Raw genomic sequence first — 7,102 nt, forward strand, 5'->3', positions numbered from 1 at the left:
ACCCTCTTATGTCAGCCAATCTAATAAACCCATTTTAATATATATTCATTATATGGATTCTGTTCCTCTAGGGAACCATGAGGAATACACATATTCTTCTCATAGGAGAACAGTTTCATAGAGCTTGTCATGTACCATTTCGTTATTCTAATGCTAATCTTTTGAGGAACAGAAGTAGCTTTTAAAATAAGATTTATCTATTCGTGTGTGTGTGTGTGCACATGTGTGTATGTGTCTGCCTGTGCACACATCAGGCCTAGAAGAAGACATCAGTTCCTCCCCTATCACTCTTCACCTCTTTCTTTGAGGCAGGATCTCTCCTTGGACTTGAGCCTGCTGCTTTCTCATCTGTGCTGGAAGCTGGCAAGCTTCAGTGATCTCCGCTTCAGTCTACTTCCCTTGGAGCTGATGTGTGCAGCACGACGCCTGGCTTGTTCAGTGGGTGCTGGGTCCAAGCAAATGATCTTCACGATTGCACAGAAGGCAATGATTCCTAATGTTGGGAGCTGTCTTAGTCACCATTCTATCACTGTGAAGAGACACCATGATGAAGGTGATTGATTATTAGAAAAGAAAGCATTGGCCTGGGTCTTCCTTACAGTTTCAGAGGTTTGGTCCATTATCACCAGGTCAGGAAGCATGGCTACATGATGGCAGATGCTGGGACAGTAGCCTGATCTGTAGGGAGGGAGGGAGAGGGAATAGAGGGAAGGAGAGAGAGGCGCGGGGAGAGAGGGAGGGAGACTACTGTATCTGGCAGGGGTTTTTATAACCTCAATGTACACTCCCAGTGACTCTCTTTCTCTAACAAGGCCACCACACCTGTCAATCCTTCTAATCCTTTCACGCAGTGCCACTCCCTGGTGACTAAGCATTCAAATGCATAGGCCTAAGGGGCCATTCTCCTTCAAGACACCACAGTAGCTCTCCATTTTTCCATCTTTTCTTTACATCTAGTGCCTCTGAGTCCCATTTAAACGCTCTGTGTTTACACAAAGGTGGTGAGGTTCTCACCCTCTGTTATAGTCGGGGCACTCCTTTATTCTCCCTTGCCCATGTAAGGGTATGGTCCATCTGGAATTGTGTTTTTCCCCTCACATAGGTCTGCCATCATTTATTGAAAGGATCACTTCTTTTATTATCTTCATTTGATAGAACAAAGGTCTACTTTATGTTCTGTTCATTCATCAACACCATAGTTAGTTATACTCAACATTTGAAAATTTTATGTTATATTGGAATTTTATGTGTATGGCTGTTTTGCCTGCATGTATGTCTGTGCACTGTATATGTCTGGTGCCTGCAGAGGCCAGAAAAGGGCACTGAACCCCCAGGACTGGAGTACAAATGATTATGAGCTGAACATGTGGGTGCTGGGAATTTAATCTGTGGCTTCTGGAGGAGCGGACAGTGTTCTTAACCACTGAGCCATCTTTGCAACCCTTTAGACTTTTTAAAATATACTTATCTTCTGACTTAATTATCTCATCGGCAAGTTACTAAATCCAAGTTCAATTCTCTGTTCAATTTTAAAAATTAAATAGGTTCCAGTTCTTGGTGAAAACCTCTATAGTTTCATGACCATTTCAATCATATTTTTATCTAAATTCTAAGCCTCATAAACCTAATGTCTGGATCAAATGTGTTCTCTTTCCATTGTTTTGACTTTTTCCTGTTACTTTTTGGTCACTTGTCATATTTTTTTTTGTGCCTGGTAATAATTTAATTAAAAGCAAGACATTTTGTATAAAAAAAATTACACAGTGTTGATCCCCCTTTTCACGTTAGGAAGTGAACTGATTAAAATTTGAGCTTCAAAGTTTGGTCTGGTTTTAAGAGAGGATCTTGCTATGTAGCCCTGACAGAACTCACTATGTAGATCAGGCTGGCCTAGAACTCACTATGTAGATCAGGCTGGTCTTGAACTCACTATGTAGACCAAGCTGGCCTGGAACTCACTATGTAGACCAGGCTGGCCTGGAACTCGCTATGTAGATCAGGCTGGCCTGGAACTCGCTACCATCCCTCTGCCTCTGTCTCATGAGTGCAGGGCTACTTATCTCTTATTTACCTTCATTCCAGGCACCAAATCTCTGACAAATGAGATGACGGTTGTTTATTTTCTTGCCTTGCCGACCACATGTGCTTAACTGAAGAACAGGGAATGACTTGGAGGGAAATTATACAGGGAATGTGGTGCTTGATTTTCCGAGTCCTCAAATCCTTGCCACCAGCTGGCCACAAATTCTGGGCTTTCCCTACCCATCCTAATAAGAATCTCGCCTGCTATACCATCTTATAATTCATTTGGCTTCCAAGCTCCAGAATATGCATAGAGGATATAGTGGTGGCATCTGTCTGGTTCACCTCCATCTATTTTCTTTCTCTCCAGGATTTTGGCCCTACTGATGACTCTTTGGTTACTAATTTTATTTCTTCATTCAGTGTGTGTGTGTGTGTGTGTGTTCATCTTCTGCCTTTATGGTTATATTTGTTGTGGGACTCTGTCTTCCATGTATAGCATGATGGTTGCCATGTTGAAATGAGAACACCTGTGGTTTCCACAAAAGCCCTTCCCAAGATTGGTCTACTATGGAAGGGAGGAGGGCAAGGAAGTTCATGGAGTCTGCCATTCCCTAGGGATTTATAAGGGGTTAAAAAGTGCTTTGGAGTGGGGAACACTTCTTTGGTGTAGCTTCAAGTAAACTGTTCTGGATCTGGTAAGTAACTCCCACCCCCGCCCTTCCTTAAGCAAGCCTGACTAAACATGAACCAGACCTGGGAAGAATAATATCTTTTGTCATATTTTTTTTGCCCATTTTATCTAGGGTGAATAAAAACAGAAAACCCCACAGTGTGTTTTGGGTAGAGGTAATGTGTGTGATAAATGTTTTTGGTGTGGTAAATATTGTCAAGTTGACAGGACCCACAGTCGTCTAGGAGATGAGTTGCTCGGCGTGTCTGGGAGGGGCTATCTACATTAGGTTAACTGGGGGGGGGGATACCCACTCTCCATGTAGTTGGCATCATTCCATTTGGGCTCCCGCTACCATGGCTCCCCATCATGATGGACTGGGATTCAAAATCACCTCTGCCTTCCATCTATTGCTTTTCTCAGGTCCTCTGTCACTAGAAGGAAGCGAGTGACTAACACGGTGTGATACGTGCTCCTCACACACAGGTGGAAGCAAAAGCTCCCATTTGTCATCCTGAAAGATAAATAGTCATTGTCAGCAGCCAGCATCATGGGAAGGGGATGTTCTCTATCTGCTTCCTGTAACAAGGGCTTCCTGCCGCGCCTGTCTTCTCAGCCCTGCAGCTCTATTGGACATGGAGACTTTGACAACTTGCTCACACATTCTGTAGTTTCCCATCAGCCTCTGAATGCATTCCTGGCCCTGGTCTCTAGGGGAACGGAACAGTTGTTCTTGGCTGCTGACAGCTGGGAGCGTGGCTGTGGGCAGCACTAGAGGGTTCTGTAGAGAGGTCAAAGGTTGCCTTGACAAACCCACTGGGATAAAATGTAGGTCATGTCACTGAAAGCCCAACGAGAGGAAGAGCTCACATAAATAGCCCCCTCTTGAGATCTGGCTGTTGCTGTGTCTAAGGAAATGGTTTCCATAGGAAACGATAATAAAAATAGCATTATTTTTAAGCTGGAAGGAATGACACTTTGGTGTCCTCCAGATTTCAAAATAATTTAAACTATTAGAGGAAATGTTTGGCTATTCGGCTATTCATGGTGTCCTTTGTGGTGTCCCTCCTCTTGTGACCAAACGGAGAAGAGATGGCCCTGTGGCGTGTGTTTGAAAGATGCAGAGACACTTCCAGCCTCTCTGGGCCACCGCTGTGAATTCCGACTCGGTAACCAGTTGTCTCCATCCCTTCTCGGTTGAGTGTTTCCAGCCTTACACTGTGGAGGCTTCTTTGAGCAGATTGCATTAACAAACTAACACAAAATAAAAACACATGGGTTTTTATTCTCATAGGAAATGATTTGCCTTTAATAAGAACAGTTTGTGCTTTGTGGTACACCTTACATCTTCCTCTCTCTGTATGTTTATGTATATGTGTATGTGTGTGTATATATATATATATATGTCTATATGCGTACATACCTATCTATCTATCTACCTAGCTATCTAGTGTGTATCTATGTATACACATACACACTCATACAGAGAGAGGGGGAGTTGTATGTGCAGAGTCTTACAGTGTATCCCCGGTGAGCTTGAAACTGTGTTGCTCAGGCTGCCCTCCAGCTGATGGCAATCCGACTTCCTCAGACTCAAGAGCACTGGGATTACAGCCATCAGCCTTTTTTTTCTTCTTTCCAATTTCTTTGTTTCAGTTAGAGCTCAGATGCCACAAGGGAAACACTTGGAGAAAACAGGTCATCTTGGGGTACCAGGCAGTAGGAAAATGTCTGGGTAAATGGGCTTTTCCATCAGTGTTCCGAGAAGGTGAGAAGCTGAGCCATTGCTCACAGATAAGGACTTGACAGCTTAGGCCCTCTCTTCTCCTTCTTCAGGGAGATGTTGTTCTAGCCTGTGTTCTGCTGCTGTAATGAAATACTCCAAAAAGCAACCCAGAAATGAAAGGGTTTATTTGCCTTACACTTCCAGGTCACAATCCATTTTGAAAGGGAATCAGGGCAGGAACTTCGGCAGGAACTAGAGCAGAAGCCATGGAGGAATGCTGTTCACTGGTTCACGCGCTGGCTCACACTCAGCTGCTGTTTTATTCTGCCCAGGCATACCTACCTAGGGACGGCACAGCCCACAGTGGGTTTGGCCCTCCCATACTGATCAGTCAAGGCAATCTTTTGCAGACATGATCACAGGTCAGTCTCATCTGGAAAAACCCTCATGTAAGGCCCCCTCTTCCAGGGTGACTCTAGGATGTGTCAAAATGACAATAAAAGCTAATCAGGACAAAAGACAAAGAATTCTCAAACTTGATATAGTTGATAATAGGTGGAGGTGAATTATAGTACCATCTGCAGCACGAGACAGAGCTGTGCTCAGAAGTGTCTTCAGGGTGAATTCTGCTGGCCTAAGATAGAACCTGACTCCCAGCCGTTTGTCAACATCGAGTGCAAAAATATATACCATTGAGTGCAAAAATATATACCCAAGGGAAAGCTACTCCTGAAGCCAGGTTATCCTTGCCAGAGCCGCTAGCACTTAGAGCTGCTTTATCATCTGAGGATGCCAGTGCTGGCTGCTATTAAGGAATTTCAGTGTCCTGAAGGAAATAAAAGAGAAGATTATAGGAACAAAAGGGTGGGGTGTAAGTGATGCTTTACTCTTCAAGGAAAGTCTGAAGTCTTCTGGGAAGGACTAACAAAGATCTGATACGATCTGCAGGTGTTTTGCTCTTATGGTAAAAGGCACCCTCCTACTCTTTAATGTGGAATTTTGAATCTATCTCCTTTGAGAAATTTTCTGGTTGCCTCAGACCAGAGTGCACACTGGCCTGGCTTCTTCAGCACCCCGAAATTGCCCTCAAGTGGTATGGTGTGATCTCAAGTGAATGGCAGATCTGTCTAAGCCTCAGCTTCCATAGCAATGAAAAGATTTTGATTCTCAGTTACTTGACAAGGATCAAGAGTAAAAGGAGAGGGGTCAGAGAGACAGCTCAGCACTTAAGAGCATGAACTGCTCTTGCAAAGGACCCAAATTTGGTTCCCAAAACTCACAGAAGGGCTTACAAGTGCCTGTAGTTCTAGCTCTAGGTAATCTGATGCCTCTGGGGTCCTCAGGTACTGCACTCATTAACACACACACACACACACACACACACACACACACTAAATGTTTTTTAAAAAGAGTGAAAAGAGGAGAGTGAGGATGTCTACTTTGAATGGTGTAAAGATTTAACAAAACGAGTCAAGAGAACGCTGGTGTGTTGGGAAAGTATGCTGTGCTTTTTCAGAACTACCCAGAGAACAGGAAGGAAAACAGAAGCAGGGTCTGGCGCACGTCCCAAGCCGCCTCCCCCACACAACCATTCTGATTAGTTTTTACCATGTCCTTATCCTAAGGTTGCCCAGCTAGAGGATAGAGAACAAGACAGGAAAGCAAATTCTACAGTGGTCAAGGGAGTTTCTCTCTTGTCACATCAGAGAAGCTTCCCAAAGCGAGCTGTGTTAGTAGCTGCCATCACCTTATGGTGAAGGAACTGCTCACCGTCAAGGCTGCAGATTATAGAAACATCTCTCCCATTAAGCGGAGACCACAGGCTAATTGACAGATGAAACTAGGATGGGGCCAAGAACATCTTCAGCACAGCGCATCGGCACACGTTGCTAAGGCGCTCCTCCTAGGGTTTCTAGGGCAACCGTCATCTCTCCACCCTATAAGGCTATTCCTAGCCCGATGATGACAATCAGTTTCCGTACCTGAAGGTCTCCAATTCTATTCGCTGTCTGTGGCTTCCCTGCCTGCCCCTCGCCCACCCGCTGTCCTTCTAATGTTCACGGAGGATGGCATGACTTTCTGGTGGCCACATGCAACACTCTCCTGCCAGCTTCCACGTGGCTCTTCTCTGCAGTGTTGAGCAGGGTTTAGCACCCCGTTCCCTTTAAAGCTTTGCCCTTTCCTGCTTCTTTGCAACTCTGCTCAGGCTTTTTCTCTCTCTGACTAATGTGTCTCAGTTGGGTTTGCTGGCTTCTGTCCCTTCAATATCACCATTCCCCGAGGTTCTGCCCTGAGCTCATTCTGTCATTGCTCTACATATTCGTCCTACTGAGTTCATTCATTTGCATATATGTTGAAATACTAATAGGCCAAGCTGGGTGTGGTGATGCATGCCTCAAAGGCAGATGGGTCTCTGGAAATTCAGGGCCATCCTGGTCTCTTAAAATGAAATAAAATAACAACAAAAGTAACAGGCCAATCACCGGAAAGCTGAGCTTTACAAGGCTGAAACAATACAGACACAAAATTCTGGGCCTGAATATCAATCATCTATCTATATATGTACAATTATACAATTTGATAGAGATTGTATCATTCTGAACACATGTAGTAGCTTGCTTTTTATTTTTAGTTATTTATTTATTTGAGACAGGGTCTCACTATTAGCCCTGGCTGTTCTG

The sequence above is a fragment of the Alexandromys fortis genome, unplaced genomic scaffold (genome assembly GCF_014885135.2).
Source record: "Alexandromys fortis isolate MF-2015 unplaced genomic scaffold, M_Fortis_MF-2015_v1.1 scaffold_23, whole genome shotgun sequence".
In the NCBI taxonomy this organism is placed as follows: Eukaryota; Metazoa; Chordata; class Mammalia; order Rodentia; family Cricetidae; genus Alexandromys; species Alexandromys fortis.